We start from the raw sequence: 4,922 nt of genomic DNA, 5'->3' as shown, positions 1-4,922 counted from the left end.
TTGCACACGCGGTCTCCCACCGCGACTGATCACCGACAGCGTCCCGTATCGTGCTCCCTGAATCAGCGCCTGAAACCTCAGACGAGGACAATGTCCGTCTCATCTGCACACCCCATCGCCAGAAGACAACAGAATCCGCCGGAACCTCCGGACACCCCGCTAAGCCTACTGGATGTTCCTCATGTGCCAGCTGTGGAAAGGCACATGAGCGCAAGTCATGCAGATCCCGGGACGCCAACTGCCACACATGCAGGAAACAGGGACACCTCGCCCACGTCTGCGGATCCAAGGGCAACTAGAACCATCCACCCCAGCCACAGCCATGCCGCCAGGCCTCCGCACACTACAAGACTGCCAAGGGCACGGATGACATCTATCTCCTGACCAGCCAACCCTTGCTACAGGTACACCTCCCCAACTTGCCAGCAGCCCCAAAGATCCAGGTCCAGGATTCGATTGAGGGGTCCCCCTGCCAAATGGAAGTAGACTCAGGATCAGTGGCTTCCATCATTTCGATGGAAACACTGAACAGACTTTGTCTCAAGGTCGGGCCCCACCTGAGACCTTCGCCCTTGAGCATACTGGACTTCCAGAGGAACCCGGTTCCAATCAGGGGTGTGGGGACTTTCCGGGTAAAGTACCGAGGGTTTGAGGGTTTCCTGGACTTGATAGTAGTGGAGGGAAATTTGGTTAGTCTTTTGGGGCGGGCGTGGTTTGCACCATTGGGCATCACAGTGTGGGGGGGTTAATAAATGTGTGCCACAGGATTTTGCTGATGTTTGCAGGGAGTTTCCCGCAGTATTTGATGGGGCTCTGGGTTGTTACAAGGGACCCCCTGTTTCTTTGCAACTCGACCCCCATATTGCACCTATCCTCATGCGTTTCTGCACCACTCTGCTTGCTTTGCGGCTGAAGATAGATGCAGAACTAGACCGTTTGGTGGCACAAGGTGTCCTAAAACCAGTCTCCCATGTGCCATGGGAGACCCTCTAATGGCGACGTCCGCATCTGCGCGGACTATAAATACACTTTGAATAAGGCCTTTATTGGCCATGCCTACCCCGTCCCGGTCGTGAGTCACGTCTTGGCTTCTTTAGTGGGGGCTAAGATTTTTGGAAAGTTGGATCTCACTCAGGCGTCCCAACAACTGCCTGTAGATGAGGCCACAGTGACGGCCCAGACTACTATAACACACCAGGGGGCTTTTAATGTCAGGAGGTTACAGTTTGGCATAAGTGTGGCCCCGGGGATATTTCAGCAACTAATGGACTCTTTGTTGAAAGGGATCCCTGGGGTGATGCCATTTTTTGATGACGTCCTTATCGCCACGGCCACCCCAGACAACTTCACCTCCTGCCTCCGCGCTGTCCTTTGCTGTTTCAACTTAGCGGGCCTCAAGGTCAAAAGAGAGAAGTGCCTCCTTGGGGTCCAAGAGGTAGACTACCTGGGTTTCTGGGTCAATGCGTCTGGCCTCCATCCGGTGAGGAACAAGGTCAAGACCATCGTGGAGGCCCCCAAACCCTGTTATTGGGCACTGCCCAGCCGAACTGCTGATGGGCCAACATCCCACGATCCTGTTGGACCACCTGCATCCTGACCGGGCACCAGACTCAAGGCTTCTGATGAAACAAAGGGACGCGCCCCAAGGGTCCTTTCCAGGTGACCCCCTGTTCATCCGGAACTTTGGGAGGGGGCCCTCCTGGATTGGCGACTGGGTAGTCCGAGTCTCTGGCCCGGTCTCCTATGAGGTCTCTACAGAGGACGGACAACTCCTGAAGAAACACATTGACCACCTTAGGCGGCAACAGCTCCCGGAGGCGGAAGCACAACCCCAGTTCTAGGGACCAGGACTCTATGCACCACAAGCCAGCACTCCTGAACTCCCCCACACAGGTAAGCCCACACCAGTTGAGTCCCTGGCCACACAGCCTGAACCCACAGCTGCCCTCACCACAGCTCAAAATGGTCAGCTAGCCAGAGGCAGCCATGAGCACCCCTGTGCCAACACCACAGCATTTCCTCCGAGAGCACAGACCCCCTGCATATCTGAAGGACTATGTAACATAGGTTGGATCAAGACTAAGAGGGGAGGGGTGTTATCTACGGGGACCACCACCCGGAGTCTGCAGCTTAAGCAGGAGCTTGGTCCCAAAGACAATGGAAACCTAGGATCCTAGTCCACTGGGAGTCCACTAATAGCACCCTTGGTGGGATATTCAAACCCTCCAATGGGGACAGAGGTATGCCAGGTGGAGTGTATATAGTTGGCCTTGCAGGGCCGTTTTGTGTGTCTTGTTTGGAAGTACAATAAACGTATCTGAATGCATGTCATAGTCCGAGTTCTCCATGCGTTGAACCCAGTACTTTTCATACAGTAAACAATATTGACCTTGATCTGACTAAATATAAGGCAGCTTCATGTGTTCAATCATGAGTTCAAGGAAGGAATGTGAAAGGTCACAAAGTAAAAAGTAAAGAAAGGATGGAGGGCCAAAGGAGCATAAAGGGAACTTTAAAAATTATAAGAAAGGAGTGTGGAAGGGTTCAGAAAGTAGGGGGAAGCTAGAAGGTGTCTGGAAACACACAATGATGTGTGCTGTGCACCTGCAGGTGCCAGATTTGAAACTGGTGCCCTCATTGTTTGAAAAGTGCCTCTTAAACAATCATACATTTTCACAGCAAAAATTGAAAATGTTAACATTCAAAAATTCAAAACTGAATTTTGAATCGTATGATTTCATTTATGCTATTTATTTATTAAATAATTCTATTCCACCTTTCTATCCCTCAGTCATAAGGAGGAAGAGGATTAAGTTGCTGGATTTTGAAATAGTGCTGTCATGGTAGTCATGAACACACATGCAGCTGCCTCATACTGAATCAGACCATGGGTCCATGAAGGTCAGTATTGTCCAGTGGGACTGGCAGTGTGTCTCCAGGGTCTCTGGCAGAGGTCTCACATCACCTACTACATGATCCCTTTCAACTGCAGATGCCAAGGATTGAACCTGGGATCTTCTGCACACCGAAGAGATGTTCTGCTACTGAGCCACAGCCCCTTCCCAAGTCATATTTTGGGAAGCTTTCCAAACAAGCTCTTAATTATTTAGAAAATCATTTACTCAGTTTTTTTCATGAGTAAAGATACAACTGTAGGATTGCCAAGTTACTTTCATTACACTACTATGAAACATTGATGATGAACTGTTAAAAAAATGGATGTTATCCACATTGGTATAATTTCAGTTTTTCAGGGCTCCTCTTTCTTTTCATGAAGATATGAAGTTGTTCTTGCCTCTGTACCACTTTATTTTCACTGGAAAAAAGACCAGCTTTGTTTTCAGACTGCCCAATAATAACATGCAGAATATATTTCACTAATTTTCGTACCTTGTTGGTATTTAACAAATAAATATGTTGATTACTACCTGAATAACCTGATTCATAGCTGACATATTTTTAGTCCATCTAAATATCAAATGCAAACATTATTTTCATTCTCCATATTGAAGCTATTTTCAAACATAGAAGCCATTTCCATGAAACCTTCATCATTGCATTGCTCATCCCATCCCACTTCTCCCCTCCATTCAATATTGCATCGGCAGGCAGGAAAAGTGGAAAGAATGAAGCACTGGCATGAACACCTCTTTCAGATATTTACTATGAATCACTATGCCTAATAGTTACCAGCCCTTGTGTAGGTGATGAAGACAGCAAAGCCAATTCATTCACAGACAAGTAAAGGTTACTACATGCTTGGGGGACTTCCAAGTATGCAAAGTATTTACAAAAAAACCCCAGTCAGATGAGTCCAAAAATGCTCCAGATGTGAAAGATTGTTGAGAGCAGCTGAATTAAATGCGGGAAATGGGGGGTGGAGGAGAAATTATCCTCGTCATGGCCTTGAAAATGTATATAATCTTAGAGAAGAGATTTTGGCTGTGAGATAGGATTTACATTTTTTTTCTTTACTGTGATTCCTTGTGAGAATCCATCTCATCCCTGGACTCCATAGTAAAGTTTAGTTATGCTTGAAAATCTACTGATCATTCATTGAATATTATTTATTTATTGAGATTTTTACCCCGCCCTCCCTGCAGAGCAGGCTCAGGGCGGCTTACAAGGGACAAAGCCCATATAAAACAGATAAAAACATTAATAACAGTTGTACTCAATTTAAAAACAAGATGGTCTCCGGATACGTGCAAGATGGTAAACAGACAGTTCCCCAGGGATGATGTTAACCTATTGCGTATCCTAACCAGGTAAATCCAGTGGTATCAGTCACACAGAAATTGTGGCGGATCTTCCCGGGCCATCCTTAACCCCGATGTTGTCCACCGCATTGGTGGTGGTAGTGGTAGTGGTAGTGGCGGCCCCTATATGAAAGTCTGGCGGAAGAGCTCCATCTTACAGCCCCTGCGGAACTGCATAAGGTTCCGCAGGGCCCTGATCTCCTCCGGGAGCTCATTCCACCAGGTAGGGGCAGCCACTGAAAAGAATCTGGCCCTAGACACGGCGAGCCTTGCCTCCTGGGGGCCTGGAACAACCAGGCAATGTTGTGCCCCGGACCGAAGTGCTCTTGGGGGTATATGTGGGGAAAGGCGGTCCCTCAGGTAAGTCGGACCCTGGTCATGTAGGGCTTTAAAGGTACATACCAGCACTTTGAAGCGGATTTGGTATGCTATTGGCAGCCAGTGCAGCGCTTTCAGTCCAGGCTGGATGTGCTCCCACTTGAGGAGGCCCATCATCAGCCTGGCCACCGCATTCTGCACTAGCTGCAGCTTCCGGATCTGCCCCAAAGGCAGCCCCATGTAGAGAGCGTTACAGTAGTCTAACCTTGAGGTGACTGTCACATGGATCACTGTAGCCAGGTCATCGCGGCCGAGGAAGGGAACCAACTGCCGAATCAGCCTAAG

Source organism: Gekko japonicus, unplaced genomic scaffold, assembly GCF_001447785.1.
Source record: "Gekko japonicus isolate JY-2015 unplaced genomic scaffold, Gekko_japonicus_V1.1 scaffold1599, whole genome shotgun sequence".
NCBI classification, from domain to species: Eukaryota; Metazoa; Chordata; class Lepidosauria; order Squamata; family Gekkonidae; genus Gekko; species Gekko japonicus.
This window is presented reverse-complemented; position numbering follows the sequence as displayed.